At 39.0% G+C, this 19,032-nt stretch overlaps 1 protein-coding gene across 17 annotated transcripts in view; it reads left to right on the top strand.

Moving 5' to 3' along the window:
- The window catches only part of THRB (thyroid hormone receptor beta), a 359,669-nt gene that overhangs the window by 153,205 nt on the left and 187,432 nt on the right, over positions 1–19,032 (top strand). For 9 of the 17 annotated variants that reach the window (XM_076005744.1, XM_076005751.1, XM_076005737.1 and 6 more), the window contains one exon: positions 6,871–6,922. The gene's annotated coding sequence lies outside the window, so the exon portion shown is untranslated. Of the gene's footprint in view, positions 1–6,870; positions 6,943–19,032 lie in introns of all 17 variants that reach the window. The other 8 variants (XM_076005768.1, XM_020280120.2, XM_020290555.2 and 5 more) reach the window with 1 other exon arrangement.

Here is a 19,032-nt window from a genome sequence, read left to right as displayed (position 1 = left end):
TTGTACTTCATCTTTATGAAAATAAAGAACAGTTAATATAATAAAAATAGTGGCTCTAGAAAAAGTATCAGAGCAAAGATGGCCTAAAAGTTTCATCTTGGATCAATTGGCAGTGACTGGGGAGCTATTTGAGAAGGATTTGGAGGTTGCATTTGATTAGTAATATCTGTGATGAACATGGGAGGAGGACAGTGGTGATATATATGCCTGTGTTTACCTTGGAAGATTTCAGTTTAGTAAATCTGCATGTTATCTTGGAAACATGAGTTGCTTCCTCCATTTTATAGAGGGAGGGAAAGGAGTAGCAGATGGATGTTGCCCAGAGTTCAACCTTTCACTATCTCTTGCTCTTGTTTTATTTTTGTTCATGTTCATCTAGATTATTTGTTTAGACCATGCCTCGTAAATGTTTATATCTATTTACTCCTTTCCATTTCCATTACCACTGTTACATTTGTGATCCTCATTAAAGAAATTATAATGGAAGCTTTCTAGATGACTTCCTTTCTTCTGGTGCTTAAAAGGTTTTGAGAGGGTCAGGGGTCATGGACTGCATTGAAAACCACGTGAAAGCTGTGCAACATCTCTCAGGAAATGGAATGCTTGCACAAATCTATAAATTAGTTAAAGAGGGTTGTGAATTCCCTGAGGTCTACATTTAATTAATTACCCCTAGTCTACTTTGTCTTCACTAATCTATCCCTAAAATTTCTATCAGTGTAATATTCATAATGCCTAATTTGGATCCTGTTACCCTTTGCTTATAACCATTAAGTTTCCCGTTGCCTTCAGAACAAAAGTCCAGTCTGCTTGGATCAGAATCCAACCTTTCAAGCTCTGTCCCCAGTTCTGCCTTTGCAGCCTCATCACCCACTCTCCACCCCTGCCTACCCCACCCAAATACACAACTTTCCAAGCCAAACCAGAATACTTGCTAGTCCCTCGATATTTCCTTCACTTTTTCCCCACAGTTGCTGCAGCCTAGGCATCCTTCCCCTCATTCTCACCTAGCTGGGCCCTTTCTAAGTGCTGGGCCCTTTCTAACTTCTGAGCCCAGTATCTGTTCTGACACTCATCTGATCTGACACCCAGTATCTGTTCTGACACGTTATTTTTATGCACGTAGCACTTGATGCAGAGTGACGCCTTGCATGGTGCCTCGCACATCATGATGGCATATTCTTCCGTTTGCCCCCGGATCCTTCCCTTGACCTTCCCCTCTGTACTTAAAGGGCTGCCTCGTGAGGTTCGTGCCTCCAAAGGGTTCAGCCTTTGGAAGGCCTTAGAAGAAGATTGGAAGACACCAGGGTGTTTCTTCTCCACTCTCTCTACCTCAGACAGTATCTCTGACAACAGTCATGTCTCCTCTGTGGCTTCAGCTCCTGCTGAAAGGGCCATGAGCTTTCAGCTTCTGCCGAGTGGCCCTGACCCCAGGGCTCCAGTGTCAACACCTCCATTCTTGGCCCCATAGTTTAGGGGATTCCTGCCATCACTGAGTTCCTGGATGCCTTGTGCTCTCCTGTTTAACTTCACATCTTTTCCTTCACCTGGATAATCAATTCCCTGCATTGCAATCGTTCTGTTTAAATACTTGGACTAGTGTATATTTTCTTGGATGAGCCTTAACTGATATAGCTGGCATTTGGTGGGTATTTGCTGAATTTTATTATGTAATTTTAAACCATCTTCTATGTGGGCATCTCTTTTGTGAGTGCCACAGGGGTAAGTCATATATCAGTTATCTAGCACGTAATATTACTTGGTGTTACCTGGGGTAGAAACAAATTACCACAAAACTCAATAGTTTGAAACAATTAGCATTTATTAGCTCATGAGTCTAAGGGTTAGCTGGGTGGTTGTTCCAGCCCCAGCTGGGCTCACTCATGCATTTGTGGTCAGCTGACTGTTAGCTGGGTGACTCTGCTTACCTTGGCTGGGCTTTCTCATATGTATAGGGCTTTCCTAGTCTAGGTTGATCTCAGGTGGCCTTGGTGGAGACAAGTGATGTGATTCAACTCCACTATATGTTTCTCATCCATAAGAAGCCAGCTCAGGCATATTCTCGTGGCAATTACAGAAGAGCAAGAGAAAAAACTTAAACATAACTTTTTCAAACTTCTGTATAGAGCATATGTGATTACATTCCATTGTCCAAAGCAAATCATTTGGCTAAAAACAGAATCAAAGGGGACAGGAAAATAGACTCAATCTCTTCAAAGAGAGGAACTGCAAGGTTAACATAATAAAAGGTGAGATATGCAGGGAAGAATGAAGCATCGTGCCTATTGTTAACAATACTATAACGTGCACTGAAAAATTTAAGAGGGTAGATAGCATGTTAAGTGCCTATGAAAGGAAGGGAAGGGAAGAAAAAGGAAGGGGGTGGGAAGGAAGGAAGGAAGGAAGGAAGGAAGGAAGGAAGGAAGGAAGGAAGGAAGGAAGGAAGGAAGGAAGGATGGATAGATTAGAAAAAAAAATCTGTATTGACAAAGCTTCCAAAAGCAAAGCCAGAAGAAAACATTTGTTTCTCTAGAAGATACAATACATTGACATGTCAGTAAGAAACATCCACTGACCTAGCAGAAAAAAACATGAGCAAACAGTTAGAAGGAAGGTAAAAAGGAAGGAAGGAAAGAAAGAAGAAAAAAACAGAGGGAGGAAAATTCGCAGAATAAGAAATAGAGATAACTTTTAAACATATCAAAAGATTCTCAACTTTACGCCAAGAGATATGTAAATTCAAACTAGGATCTATTTATCTGCTATCAAGTAAATAAAGATAATGTTCAATAACAATGTATTAGCAAAGGTATAGAGAAACAGGGCTTTTAGAATACAAATTGAAACAATATCTATGGAGTCTAATTTGGAAATATCAATCAAAATGTTTTAAAAAAGTGCATTCCCATTGAATGACCAATTCCATTAAGATTTGTCCTATTATTAACATATATATATTATATATATATTATTAACATATATATGTGAGAACTGGCACTTATGCAAGGTTATACATTGTAGTCCTATTTGAAATAGCAGAAGAAAGGAGTTCACTGGCTTTCAGTAAGTGTGATTATGGTTTAATGATATAATGGGATACCATGTAGCTATCAAAATAAAATTTTAAAAGATTGAGTTAGCCCTTAAGAAAGAGAAGAATGTAGGCCATTAATGCAATGCAATCAATCTCTCTCAGGCTCCGTAAGATTTGATGAGAGCCTGGAGACTAATTCTAGATAGATAGATAGATGATAGAAAGAATTAATTTTTGCCATAATATTAATCTTTTTCAAACTAAATTAAATTTAAATTTAACCATTTAAAAACTCTGCAGTAAAATATGCATTGTGTATTTGCTAGTTTGTTCTGTGCGATTTTATTTGTACAAAGTTACTGTCAAGAAAAACAGACCAGTGAAGAGCCATTTATAAATAACATATTAATAAACCAAGTTAAAGGGACTTATTTATCCTTTAACCTTCAATTTGCATTAATTGGGAGCAGTCATGGGAAATAGTGCCAACTTCACCTCAGGTCAGATGGCTTAACAAAATGAACTGTTTCATGCCCAGAAATAAATGTATTCCAAATATAAATATGAATCAGTTACAAAACAGATTCTTTTGAAACTACAAAATAACCGCACTGTTAATATATTTGTGCCCCAATTAAAAATGTGTCAAGAACACACATTCTGAGCTAAAGTTATCCCAGGGAATGATTCTCATTTTTGCTTTGAATCTTGTGTATACAAAACTGGGCTGTCTCCTTTGACCCACGAGCAAATTCACAGCTCCCCATTTTCTAAAGAGAAGAAGAATTAAAAATGAGTGTGTTTAACATAGGTGCTACAGTAATAGGGTATTGGGCAGGTGGGAGGGGGGAGGGGGGCGGGTATATACATACATAGTGAGTGAGATGTGCACCATCTGGGGGATGGTCATGATGGAGACTCAGACTTTTGGGGGGAGGGGGGAAATGGGCATTTATTGAAACCTTAAAATCTGTACCCCCATAATATGCCAAAATAAAAAAAAATAATTAAAAAAAAAAATGAGTGTGTTTAAATTGGAAGGGTTTGGGGCTTGACCTTGCTGCTTTACATTTCCTTCATCACAAGAAAATCACTTTGAATTTGTCTACTGGAGGAGTTCTAATTTGGTTTATTCTCACTTTGAGGTACACCATGAAAAAGATGCCATGTGTTTGTATGATAGCAAAATTTGGAAGCCACCTCAGTGATGCTGTGTTTCAGCTTTCTTCTCAGCAGTTTTATCTATAAAACCTGAACCCAGTGGGTGCAGTGGCTCACACCTGTAATCCTAGCACTCTGGGAGGCCAAGGCCGGAGGATCACTTGAGGTCAGGGTTCAAGACCAGCCTGAGCAAGAGCGAGACCCTGTCTCTACTAAAACTAGAAAAAGTTAGCTGGACAACAAAAAATAGAAAAAATTAGACGAGTGTGGTGGTGTATGCCTGTAGTCTCAGCTACGTGGGAGGCTGAGGCAGGAAGATGGTTTGAGCCCAGGAGTTTGAGGTTGCAGTGAGCTATGATAATGCCACTGCACTCTACCAGGGGTGACAGTGAGATCCGGCTCCCCCTACCCAAAAACATTTAAAAAATAATAAAACAAGGAAAGAAAAAGACTTGAGAAGTTGGAAAACTTTTACTGCAAGCTAGGCTAATACCTAATACCACAGCACTCTAGCCAGAGAAACAGAGCAAGACTCTGTCCCCCAAAAAAAAAACAAAAAGAAAACCTAAACCTGTTCTTAGTCATTTAGAATAAGGCCCCTGACATCAGACTGGGTGCAATTCCTGGCCAGCCTCTGCCTCATTGTTTGACTTTGGGCAAAATGTTTAACTGTTCCCTGCCTCTCCTATCCTCATCTGGAAAATGGGATTTTTTTGTTTTTTTTTTGAAAATGGGGTTATTGATAATACTTACCTTATATGTTCATTGTAAGGATTAAATTATATGAAATTAGGTAAAATAACTAGCACAACCCAGCTCAAAAAATGTGCTTAATAAATGTTATGATAGAACCGCTGATTATGATTAATAATTACATGAGAAATTTCAGATGTTCACAGTCAAATTCATATCTATTCTTCAAAGTCTAAATCAGAATCATACTCTCAAATATAATAAACTCCAGTATTATTTTTATACAAAAGACACTGTTTGGTTTTAGATATTAATGTCAGGGGTAATGGTGTATATTTACATGTAATTGTCATAAAGCCATAACAACAGTTACAAACACAAGCTTTCCCTGGCTTTGTTAATCTAGTCTTTGAGAATGCTTTTAGAATGTGCTTGTTAAGGGTCTTGGTCTTCAGCTGCATACTACCAGAGTTTCTGATTGTCTAGCCAACAGTGAGATGAAGTTCAAGGTATTAGATGTGAAGGTTTATGAAAAGAACAGCGGAGAGAGATTTTTGAAGAACAGAGACAAATGCAATGCCATAGTCTTCCTTAATGTTGTTTTTAAAAGGAGGAAAATTAGTAATAAGCAAGTCCATTTTAATAAATATGTCTTGCCTTTCAACATATTGAATATCCACTCTGCATAGAGTCATAGAGTGGAAGAGCCACTGTCAAAACAAGACAAGGCAGCATCTTCAGAAGCCCAGAGTGGAGCAGCAGAGAAAATTTCACATGCACACATACGTATGCACACCCACACAGAGCCAACTATCACTTTAATGATATAACAAGTGCTTTTATGGTGCCATAAACGTTGGGTGTTGGGTGAAAAGCCAATGACTGAGTGTATATTTACTCAATGTGGCAGTTAAAGGGAATGAGCTATTATAGATCAGCATGGTTAGAGCTTAGGCATATAAGGTTGGGTAAAAAATGTAGAATGAGGGATACATATGCAGAGATTAATATCATTTAGGTAAATTAAAAACACACAAACGTTGTTCATTGCCCTGAATGCACATTTATATATGGGAATGTAAAATGAACATTATGTCTGGAAAGATATAAACCAATTCATGGTCTGGGCTTCACGTGGGGTTATCAAGGTGATTATAGCTATGCTCAATTTTTTTTTAATAAAAAGAGCAGATATGACAAAATGCTAAGAATAGTCCAATCAGGGTAGTGGGAACCCAGACATTTGGTATACTAAGCTCCAATTTTCTGTAATTTCTAAGTTCCTCACGACAGCAACAAAAGTTGTGGGACCACACTTAGTTTACAAGCAGCTTTCTACTTGCTGTGTAGATAGGCACTTGGAGACATCCTCTGCTGATTGAGCAGATGCCATGGTCTGTTTGGCCGCCTCTCTCATCTGGTTTGTACCTGTGGGAAGTGTGCCGGATATGATTGCACAATCTAGACAACTCCATACCTTCATGCTCAGGTGCATCCCCGGATGGAAAACATTCCGTTCTACCACTGGTTTCATATGGCTCAATTGCAGCTTTTATATGTTAAGACCTATTCCGGGAACCATCCTCTTGGACAAAGCCGGACTCTCTTTAGCATAAGATATCTAAATGTTTTGAGATCCACACTGGCCTTTTAGTCATCTTTCCAGGCTGGGAATCCAAAGCTCTTGGGTCTTGTCCCTGAAACTCTACAGAAAAGGAGGTCTTTGGCATTCACCAAAGTTGTCCCATGCCTATAATGCGCTATTACAGTCCTTGTGTTAAAGTGCCTTTCTCCGAAACCATCTCCCTTTTAGAATGAGATTTTATCTAAGTGTATTTGCATTTATTCAAAATCAGAGACAGCTCTGAAACCAGACCCTATTTAAACATAGAAATAAGAGCAGTTGCAGTTTAATCAAATATTGGGGAACTTTAAAACAAAAACAACTTTATATTTATCTTCTTGTGTTTCCTTTTTTCCAGATCTGCAATTTCCCTCCTGTTGGACGTCCTGCGTGGGTGCCAAGTTCCACACGTGAGTTAATGAATAAGAAGGTCAGATGTCGGGCTTGACTTATTTGCAGGCTTGTCACTTTGCTATTCATTGTCACATTTAAGCATTTTGGGAATTATCTTCCAATTTGTGACGTTGCTGCTGTTGTTATTTAACATAGTTTTGAACTCTGTTCAGAAGAAATGTAAAACATTAAATGGGTTGAAAAGTCATAACAGAGAAAAGGAATGCTACAAATTCACTCAGGGAAAGAAGGCTACTAAGGGAGAGAAAGGAGCCCAGTTTTCACCTGTTATACTCAATCAGGATCCAACAGTCCTATGCCATGTGTCTTTTCCTTGAGAGCTAAAAGAAAAAAGGCATAAGAGTTAAGTAACCCATTGGTTAGAGCAAGTCAAATGGGATATGAGCACCTGTGCAGTAAAGATCCACTTTCTTAACTGATGAGTCTTCTGAACTCTCCTTTTGGTCCCTAGGTGTTTGGTAGTATCAAGCAGACTGTTTGGATCACTGACTTATAATTTAGAATCCAGTTTGTTTACATTATTACAACAACACAGATTCAGTTTGCCTCTGCCTTTAAGGTTATGTCAGCACTTTCCTTTCTGTGTTTATTATTTTTAGCAGTTTAAAAGCTACCCATGAAAAAAATGGCTTTCTGGTGATAAGCGGACATTCAGGCTTGGCCGGGGTCTGGGGAGTCTATAGAAATGCTCCCTGGCTGCTGGAGTTGGTTCTTTTGAATGCTGTCTTTGTGCCTCCCCTTGCCCATGGCCTCTGGCCTATTGTCTAGGTGCCTGGGTTGGAGTGGTGCTATCTGATTGTAACCAGTACTAGGGTTACAGCGCTCTGTGCCCAGGCCCTCCCTCGGGGCCCCCAGTCTGGCTGCCTCTGTCTCCCAGCCCTCCCTTGAGGGGACCAGTCGCAGCTCTCATATCAGAAAACACTATTTGTAATTTATGGAACATTCAAGGAAAAGGATCACTAGGAAATCTTCGAGACCTATGATTCTCTCTCTCTCTGTGTCTTGTTTTTCTTTGCTTTTGTTTTTGTTTTGTTTTACAAATAATTCACCCCCTTCCCAAATGAAATCTTATGGTGGACTGCAACATGTAAGGCAGGGAAAAGGATAGCTGTTCTGCTTGAATTTGAGAAGGGTCCTGCAAGCCTCACTCCCCAGCCTCTTCTTCATGTCCCCTCCAATCAAAGTGACCTCAGAGGTCCACTGCTCCCATCAGGTGCCCTAGGGCACCTCTGAATACTTGTACACTATGCTTGCAGGACAGTCCCCTCAGTTTACAGATAAGGAAACTGAAAGTAGATGTCTATAGATGCTCAAAACCCGAGGTATTAGACACAAAAGAGTGCATGCTGTATGCATTCATTTTTATATAGTTCTAGAAAAGGCATAACCAATCTGTGGCAATAGGAATCAAAACAGTAATTACCTAAGGGAGAAGGGCTGTTGACTGGCAATGAGTGTGAGGGAATTTTCTGGAATGATGGAAACATTGTATATCTTTCTAGAAGTGTGGGCTACATGCATTTGCCAAAACCCATCTTTGCATTTTACTCTAGTAAATTATACTTCCATTAAAAATTTTTAAAGAGAGAGAGAGAGAAAGCAAAAAATAAATTAGGCATGTAGTGAATGAAAATTCTGTAGCCAGATGTTTGAATTTGATCAACTTCCTTAAAGTTACAAGAGCTATTTATTGAGTCGGGTCTAAGGTCATTATGTAAAGTTTCTGAAAGATCAGAGACCCTGCTTTTCTTCCAATTCTTTATTTGTTCAATAATCACCAAAACCAGGGTGTTGGGGGGGGGGGATTGCCAGAGAATTCCAGACAATGGAACCACTGAATACCCTTTGGAATCTTCCAGTCTGAAATATGGCTAAGGTGTGATACATGGGAGTTCTGGGAGTAGAAGTCCTCAGTACACTTGATTCTACTGACCGTGGAGGCCAAGGATCTTGACCTCCCCTGTGTAGCAGATAGAGTCTTGGAAGCCTTAGAGAGGCACCATTTTCCAGCGGGGATCCTCTGAGCTTTTAGTGGCTTTGGGAAGCCCCTTAAAGGCCTCTGCTGGAAGGAATGCTGGTGTGTAGGAAGGATCTGGGTCACTGTCCCAAGATACAGCTTGACACTTACCTGCTTAGATATTGGGCTTCTCTATCAAATTTCATGTATATAAAGAATTCTCCAAGTGAAAAACATGTCACAGACATCCCACATACTATATACCCTTTCTGGTGTATATTATCTTCTTAATCAACGAAATGACATGGAATTCTGCTCTTTAACCACACTGGGCTTTTACCTCCTAAGCTTGTGCAGAAAGACATAGTCCAGGTCAGGACTGTTCTGCAGCGTCACACTGATCTGTACTCATCCTAAGGGTTCTGGATAGTCTTGGCTTCAACCACCCATTCCCCAAAAAGAAGGTCCCTCTCAAGCAGCTTTCTAGAATTTTGATGCAATCAAGGATATTGTAAAAACAAAAGATCAAAATAATTTTAGGGCCCTCTGGAGATACTGAGCATGTCAGTGGTCGCTGTTGGTTTTCCACCCAATACCGAATTGTGATCATTGCGTAGAGAAACGAGATGCCATGGTGAGATCCCTTCCCGCAGAGGTCCCAGAAGATGCCATTGTTTAAGTTGGGGTTGCATCTTGTTCAATAATCTCTGTTTCACAGATGTAAACCTCCTTTCTGTCATGCATTAGTTCAACATGCACTATTAATAATACTCATCAAATCCTTCATAATTTTTGTAATCCTTTGCTCTTACTCATCTGCATGCTTTTTTAATGACCTATAAAATGTAAGATTCTTTCTCATATGTTGTAGTAGAATGGGACTTCTGATGACTGGGGTTGAAAGACAGGCTGCTGATGATACCTGTAAAACAAGCTACTTGTGGATTCAGTCTTTCTCCTTTCAGCAAATATCAACTACCAACAAATGATTGGCCTCGTATCTGTGTCTTTGCAGTAGGGCATTTTGACCCTCTAAAAAGCACTTTCCTCATTCTGAAATGCTTGGAAGCAATGTTATTTAAATTTTTCTATTTATGTGCGTCTGGCCATAAGTTGGAAGGTAATTATTGCAGTTGAAATCCAGTTAAGGACATAGAGCAGGGCAGATACCACCCGGGGACCAACCCCTTTTAGAGCCTGATGGGAAAATGGGTCAGGATGAGCAAGGAAAATATTTTTGAAAAGGAAATGATGACAGTGTTAGGAAACGGCAAGAAAGGGTCATGTAGAGCCCAAGTAGGAAGGATTTGAAGATACTTACATGTTCCAGCCTTTGAGGCTGTATTATTTTTCTTCAGAAAAGACAAACTGTCTACTTACTTGAGTGATTTCCCAACAAAGGGCCAAAAGCCTATTTCACTCACAACATGGATCCACATTAACACAAATTTAGTTCACTAATGAAGCTGTGGTAAAACTGAATCATCTGTAAAAAAGAACATTTTAAATAACCAGGACATTTTTTAACCCACGCAAACTGTGCTTTGCGTGCAAATGCACACAAATTTCCTAATCAAACCAAATTTAATTTAGCAAGAGATTTTTTTTTTCTCCAACCAGTTTAGTTTAATGTGCATGACAGCAGAAATGGAATTACACAATGTAAGAGTTTGAGCAGAATTTGCTTTTTTGAAATTCCATTTGAAAGGATTTGTTTCAAGTAATTAAGAGTCGACTTAACCAAATGGAAAATACCAAGACATAAATTGTATGTCTTCTCCATTCCAGTGACTTTGGGCAAGTGTTTCTCCTGGAGCCAACATTTTTCAAGCTTCTTTCTTTGCTTACTCTCTTTTCTTTCTTTCTTTCTTTCTTTCTTTCTTTCTTTCTTTCTTTCTTTCTTTCTTTCTTTCTTTCTTCCTTGGTCAAGTGGATAATGCAACATGTGTGTAGTCAGATTTCAATTATTCATGCGAGTGAAAAGGAGAATACAATGTCAATAATTGAAGTCCAATCTATTGACATTTTCTTCCCATTGACTATTTTTTGAGCAGCAACCTGAAACTTTTCAAACACCCAACTGCTTGTCAGAGCTGTTCACAAGTGAGAAAATATCCTGGTTTGAGGTTTATCTCCTTTTCTTTCCCCCAACTATTTTCTCTACTGGTGCTATGGAGCTATTAGCCACTAAAAAGCAGGCCGCAAGAAAAATCAAAAACACTTTAACGTGCATATTATTTTTATTATTGGTTTCCAAACAAGGGGGTAGGATGGGGGTAAGACAGTGGGGGTAAGATGATTAGGAGCAATGCTTTGTCACAGGGGACAGACTGGGCTTTTGTTCGGATCTATCTGCAAGCCCCTGTTCTTTGGAAGAGAAACAATGGATCAAAACTTACCAACATATTACATTGGCTAAATTGGAGAAATAGCTAAATTTGTGAAGAGAATTAGCTACTATTTGGGGCCTGCCCATAACAGAAAACCATAAATAACAGTGACTTAAACACACCAAGATTTGTTATTCTCTCCAGAGCAGGAGGCATGGTTCTACAATCATCAAGAACTTGATATCTTCTATCTTTCTCCATTGCTATGCTTGGCATATGACTATCCTCAAGGTGTCCTCTTGGTTCAAGATGACTGCTAGGGTTCAAGCCTTCACATGTAAATTCCAGACAACATGAAAGATGGGGGAGGGGGAGTAACAGGCCCCCTTATCTGCTGTGTTTTTCCTCTGTAGGGGCCTTACCAAAAGGCCCAGCTAACTAGGCAGCTCCTGGAGGCCCTTCAGTTACAGAGAGGAATGGTCAGCAGGTGCCTTAGAGAGACTGATCTTGTAGCCAAGTGCATGAGGCATAAAAAAGGAAGGAATGAAAAGTAGTTTTCAGGACTTGGTTTGCGGGGACAAGCTTTAGTATGGTGGCATCAGGGACAAGAGTTAGATGAATGTGATAGAATTTGTAAAGAGTGAGTTGACCAAGAATGATCATTAATTAGCTGCTATGCAAAGCTGTGTTTAAACACACACACATATATACACACACATGTGCATTTGTATAAACACATTATATACGTATGTGTATATTCATATACACATACGTATATACAACAAAAACAACATACAACAAACAATAATAAACTTTCCTAGGGCTCCATACCACTAGTAACAATGGTTTTCAATCTTTAGTATGTCTAAGAATCAGATGCAAAAAGAAAAGATAACAAAAAAAGGGGCTAAATTACAGACTTGTAAAGGAAATGAGAGAAAGAGAAGTTGTAAAGATAATTAGGAAGTCATCCCAAGCAGCCAAGCTAGAGAAAGTGGGAAAGTAAGGATGGGGGAGGAACCATCCTTGTTAAGTTTTTGTCGTCTGTTTTCTTTCTTTTTATTTTTTCTTTCTACTTTCTTCTCTTTTTTCCTTCCTTCCTTCTTCTCTCCTTTCTTCTCTCTCTCTCTTTTCTTTCTTTTTTTCTTCTCTCTCTTTTTTCTTTTACTTTTTAAGTTTAGGAGGAGTACACTCATGAGTTTGGTAATCCTATTTTCATAAATCTTTCATTATGGTATCCCAGATGAGAAAGAATTTAACCCCCAAGTCATCATCATGTTAAGCCAAAGGGCGGCAAATAATTTCTTGCCATTTTTCAGATGACAAAATCAAAGAAAGCAAGGTTCATCTCTGGTGTTAACAGGATGGGGCTAGAGCCTCCAGAAGAGCTGTTTTGCAACTCCTCATGTCCGTGGTACACAACACACTGGTGTGTGCACACATCCTTTGTGTGTGTAATCCACAGGGCTGGGCCAAAATGGCCAAGTTGTCAGTGCAACTTTCTTGGTATGCTGTGTTTGACACCTTTAGCTTCAAAGCAAAAGGTGTTTTTTATTAGCTTTTAAAATCAGCTATAGTTGAATAAGTATTAGCTTGGTTTTCTGATTTTAACTTCTTCTTGATTGCATTTTGTAAAGCTCACGTGAGCCCTATTTTTCCCCACAAAATGTCAGAAAGAGACAGGTTTCATTGGCATTGGCTGCCTGCTGCTCCAGCTGTTTTCCCATGCAGCTTGCTGGGGCAAGCGTTGTGATTTCTGCTGTAACGTCCTGGACAAAGTCTCTCATTAAAAAGTAAATGCCTACACACTTACGTAGTAAAAGTATAAAAACACGCCTGGGAAAGACACACACCAACTGTGAAATAGTGGTTAGCTTAGTGAGAGAAGGGAGAGAGGATAGAGGGAGATGGGTGGGTAGTATTTTGTTATGTTTTTTATTTCTTATAGAGAGCTGAATCAAATACTGAAAATCCGAATGACGAGTACGTGGGTGTCTGTAATATTGTTTTATATGCCTTTTAATGTGTGAAGTGCTTCATAATTTAAAATATTTTTAGTTAAGTAAATGCCCTTCTGATAAGCAAAGTGATTGGAGCCCTGGAAATGAAATTTTTGCTTTTAGTTTTGAGCAGTCTAAGATAGTGTTTCTCAAAGTCAAGCATACATTAGAATCATCTAGAAGACTTGTTAAAACAGTTTCCAGTTTCTGATTCATTTGGTCTGACGGTATGGGGCAAGAGTCTGCTTTTTAATAAGTTCCCTGGTGATGCTGATGCTGCTGTTCCCTGGAGCACACTTTGAGAACCACTGCTCCAAGAGAATTTTTCATTGAGGAAACTAGAGTTTAGTTGATTGTCCAGTTTTTCATTCCTTAAACAAATGTGTGCTACGTAAACATGTGTCCATTCCAGCACTTGAACCGGGCTGAGTATTGTGCATGGAAGTGCAAAGACTGTCTCTCTCTGGTAGAAAGGACACAGGACTGCCCCAGACGATTGTGCAGGTGGACACCATGTGAATGGTGCCCACTGGAGTAACATGGGTCAGCCAGATGTGGTAGTCCTGGGTACCAAAGAAACAAACCAATGTTTGCACATCAGTGTGATGCATGCTATGATATAAATATGCATGATGTTCTTTGGAGAGATGAGCAGGACCTCCAAACCCAGATATGAATTGGGGTCAGTGAGTCATGCAAGGCTCCCTGTAGGATGGAATAGCTCAGGTGCATCTGCAAAGGTGAAGAGGAGATATCTGGGGAACAGCAAGGGTAGGCAGGCAGGCAGAAAAAGTAGTATATGCAAATCACAGAAATAAGATGTGTCGTTTGTAAGAAGATAGTTACAGATGGAGTTTAAGATTCAGGCTGGCAGCACAAGAGTCCTGACCATCAGGAGTCTGGTCATGAAAGTCTGTCTGAGGTGTTTGGATTTTAATCTCATGGCAGTAAGGAACCATTTAAAAAATTTTAAACAAAGTAATGATTTGATCCAGTTTTCTATTTTAGAAGGAATCCTATGGCAAGATGTGACAGATGGACTGGGGGTGTGATTGACCACAGCAGGCCAGATAAGGAGCTGTTAGCCTAGGTGTAAAGTGAGGAGGGCTGAGCTAAGGCGGTGCCCATGTGAATGGAGAGGATGGGCTAACGTCAAGAAATATTACAGAAGTAGACATGGCAAAGCACGGGGGTGCACAGAATGTGGGAGGCAAGAGACGACTCCCAGGTGTGTGTCTTAAGCAGTGGATGTACATTGGTGATGTTTACTGAACGAAGCAAGACAAGAAGAGGAGATCTAAGGGCTGGTGTAGGGGCTGGAGAAGGTGAGTTTGAGTTTGGACATTTGGAGTTTGGGTCATTTATGGAACATTCATGTGGAACCATCAAACACTCACAGATAGATCCTGGGCTGGGGACTTCAGTTTGGACAATATCTAGGTATTAATCCTTTGTGTTTATATAGTATTATAAATAATACTGCAGTAAATATGTGTACATTTTGTCTTAATTTCTGATATTTCCACAAGAGGTATTTCAAAAATAAAAGACTGTTGATTATCCTTCCATTAGCAGCGTAGAAGAGTGTCTGCCTCCCCACGACCTCACCTGCATTATTCAATCTTCACAAACTGGATATCCCAATCATGACACTGCTTTAATGTGTACTTTTCTGATTATTTGTAAGGTTGGACATTTTTCACTTTTTGTTGACCTTTATCCAAAGGGTACATGATCATTCATGTCATGTGCCCATTTTCTATAGGATATTGATTTTTTTACAAACTAATTTTCAAGAACGCTTTTTTTCCCTCTGTTAAGGATATTATCTCTTTGTCCATCTCATGGATTGCAAATATGTTTTTCTAATTTCTCATGTGTTTTTGCTCTGTCAGTAGATAGCTGTTGCCTCTGCCTGGAACACTCTCAGGTATTCCCCAAGATACTACTAGGCTCACTCCCTTGCCTGTTGCAAGTCTTGATTTAAATTTTATCCTCTTATTGAGGTCTACCCTGACCACTATATTTAATATTCCAACCACCCAACTAGGGTAACCATCAGCAGTCCTGATCTAGACTCTTTGCTCTACCTTTCTTTTTCCCATAGCACTTTTCACCTTTTCACATACATTATAATTTACTTATTCTGTTGTTAGTCTATTCATTCTAAATTATAAGCTCCTTGATAGCAAGGACAGAGGAACCTTTGTCTGTTTTGTATATAGATATATCCCAAGCACCTAAAATAATGCCTGGCACATAGTAGGCACATATCTGTTAAACGAATATTGATTGCTTTTATGTATTCATCTATTGTCCTACAGTTTTAAATTTTAATCCATTTAAATGTATCAGTTAGGATTTGATTAGGACCTGTCTAGTCTATTCCACTGTCTATTAATGAATGTCTTAAACCCTTGCCATTAAGATTTGCCAACAGTCTTACAGCAGGTCTTTGGTTGATTTAGAAACAAAAATCAAATTTTTATTCTTCAATACATCCATTAAAAGTGGAAGAATGGGGGGCCGGATCCCTTAGCATTTACTCAAATGAACAAAATAGTTTATCAAAAAACGTTCATCTCTTTCACAATGATCTAATGATATGCTTTATTTTAAACACGATTTTTCACAATTATTGATTCCTGTATTGTGTTGGGTTCTTTTATGAACACTTTCAATGGCAACCATGTAAGAAGACCACATTAATGATTGGACAGCTTCTTCTTTAAATGTGAGGAGATCATACCAAGGCCCAACAATTTCTGGTTTGGGATTGTGCTTCTTGTTAATAATATATGGAATGGCCAATTACCAGCTCCCTTTGGGAAAACATGTTGTCAAATAAATATCAAGATTTCTCTATTAAAAACACTATGCTATGCCAATGGGAGATATAAAAACTATAGCCAATTATACCTCCCTTAAAAATTTAAAATTAATTGGGGAGTCACAATACATATATACAAATAGGTAAACAATAATTCGTTTATGCTTTTGGCAACTTAAAATGCATGAGACAGATATTACATATTCAAGGTGTTAAGAGGAAAAGATGATGGTGGATTGCAATGATCTATGAAACCTCTGCTGAGGGGATTAGAATTTGTATCAAGCCTAGAAAATAAGCAGAATTGGACTTTTTAAAAGAGGAAAAAAGAGAGGAAGGCTTATCAGTCTTAAAACTTATTTCCAACACTAAGCAGATTTCATGTGTATATGTGTGTTGTTGTTGTTGTTGTTGTCATTGTAGGCAATGGGTAGTTTCATTTCTGTACTATTGCTGTATTATGGTTTAATACATATCTGAACATTTTTAACTTTTACTTCAAACATTTAGCATACTAACATAGCTTTAAAGTTGAAGTTAATCAATGAGGGATAGCTAGCAAGGGTTACTATATTTAGAGTGGTCATCAAAAGACAAGAGCAATGGCATATAAGAATGAGTCATGCAAAAAATAACAAAAATAAAAAAAAAAAAAAAAACACAGCAAGTGTTCTCCTTGCTCTTTTAAAACCCTTTGCAATTAATCGAGAGTGGACCAATGACTTTCTTTCAGTGCTGTTCTTCCTTGGAGAGGAAGCACTTAATATGGTAGGCTTCGTGCCAACCATTCCTGATCAATGTGAACTGCGGTAATGAATGGCCTATCTCACTTAATCTAGACACCACCATTTAGTAACAAGCTTGACCTTCTCCTCACAGCAAATTTTTTTCTGAGAGTGACTAACAAATAGCAAACTCATCTGCTAGACTACATATTTGGCTTCTTTCTCTTCTACTGCTTTTAATTATTGTCTGTAAAAGGATGAAAGACAGACAGCCAGAAGCAGGAATTTAATCCAAAGTCTGAAGAGACAGACCTTGACTAAGAGAAGCCTGCTGAAATAATCCATTCCATTCATCTTATCTAGATGTCCCCATTTAATCCAAAATACTATCATATATATTTTGCATTTCCCCTTGAATATTAAATGATGTAACCTTGCTTTGACTACCTTGCTGCATATTTTGCAGTAAGGTAGTCAAAGCAATGGAATGTGCTTATTATAAGAGCATTGACCTACTTGATTTTTTGGCAATCGGGAGTAAGACACAGTCCAGTGTATCCCATTTAGCGACCAACAGGTTACATGGAACTACAGTGTTCTAGTTGAAGCTTGGCCTCAGTTCAAGATTTATATCTTGCATCAGTGGACTACAGATTATGGCCACTTTACTAAAAGGCTCATACTTTTATTTAATATGTTGTTAATGAAAAGTAACTGTTTTCTCCATTAAAAATTCAAAGAGAGTAGAAGTTGAAGATAAAAAAAATTAACATGTATGCAGTTTTCTGTATGTGTTTTATATTTCACAATAAAAGAGAGGTTAGGACCAACAAAGTAACTGTAACAAGATGGGCAAATTATTTCTAGTAGCAACTAGCAACTAAGGAAGGGAACTGTGTTTATTTGGGAATAATGGTTTGACTCATGTGCTTGGAAGTAAGAAGATAAATCTCCAAGGACTCTGGGTGAGTGTGGAATTGTTCTGCTGGAGACAAAGGGAGGTTCTGGTCACGACTCCGATGAGAAGGAGAAAGATAAAGAAAATAAATGAATGGATGGAAATGAATGAATGAATGATACTAGAAAAAGCACCAGAGAGAAGACAGAAGGCTATAAAGCCAGTGAAGTGACACCTCACTATGACCCCTCTGGTCCTCAGTAGAGAAGCTGAGATGTGTGATGCTAGCAGATCTGTTGCAGGAAGGACCTATCTTTGACGCAGGTCAATACAGAGTGAAACTGAGGTAGGTTAGGTGCCCACAGGGGTGATGTCCCAGGTGCCTTGGGGGGATTATAAAAATCTTTCAGAATGGGGGTTTGGGCCAAAGTGGAAGATGAGGGAGGCAAATGTAGCATATTATGGTGGTTTAGAACAGTGCTGCTTAAGTTTTTATGCTCATACAAATCACCAGGGAATCTTGTTAAAAATGCTGATTTCTGAATCAAGGTCCAGGGTGGGGCCTGAGACTCTAAATTCCAAATAAAGCTTCTGGGTGACACCCATGGCACTGGTCAACACCACACTTTGAGCAGCAAAGTGGCGCCAGGACCAGATTTCCCAGATTTAACTCCTAATTTTGCCACATATTATCTGTGTGACTCTGAAGAAATAGTTTAACTTGCCTTTGCCTGTTTTGTCAGCCATAATATGGAGATAATACCTCATAGGGTTCCTACGAAAATTAAATGAGTTACTATATGTAAAATGCTTGGAACAGTGAGTGCCTGCCACGTAAAAGAAGTGTTAGCTGCTGTTGCTGTTTATTATTGTTATTATTATTATTACTTAGTTCCTTGAGAATAAAGAAACCAATTCTATAAAGAGTTGAGAATTTCTTAAGACTCACTTGGACTTTGATGTGAGACAAAGAAAGGTAGGTTCACATCCTACCTCCATGGCCCTGACATTTCTAATCTTTGGGATTAAATGACACCAGGTATGTCAAGCATGCAGTCTGCCACAGAAGACCATTCACTTTATTCTGCCTTCCCTGCAAATTAAATTCCAAAACTTACTAAGGTTACGTAGGCATGCATGCTTATATTTTTCCCTAAAAGTTTAGACTGTATGAGGGTCATTTCTGTAGGACACAGAGGCTGGCATGACCATTCAGGCAGTGATTCAATCCTGCCCCTGTTCTTCATTGTATTTTATAGATACCTCTATTGTAATCATATTCTGTTGTAAGTACATAATCAGGTGTCTGTGTCCCCCTGTCCCCCACCACTCAGTTGAGCCTCGCTAGAGTGGCCAATATTATTCA

This window comes from Microcebus murinus, chromosome 1 (assembly GCF_040939455.1).
Source record: "Microcebus murinus isolate Inina chromosome 1, M.murinus_Inina_mat1.0, whole genome shotgun sequence".
In the NCBI taxonomy this organism is placed as follows: Eukaryota; Metazoa; Chordata; class Mammalia; order Primates; family Cheirogaleidae; genus Microcebus; species Microcebus murinus.
Note: the sequence above shows the minus strand (reverse complement) of the source record. Positions and strands in the feature narration are given on the sequence as shown.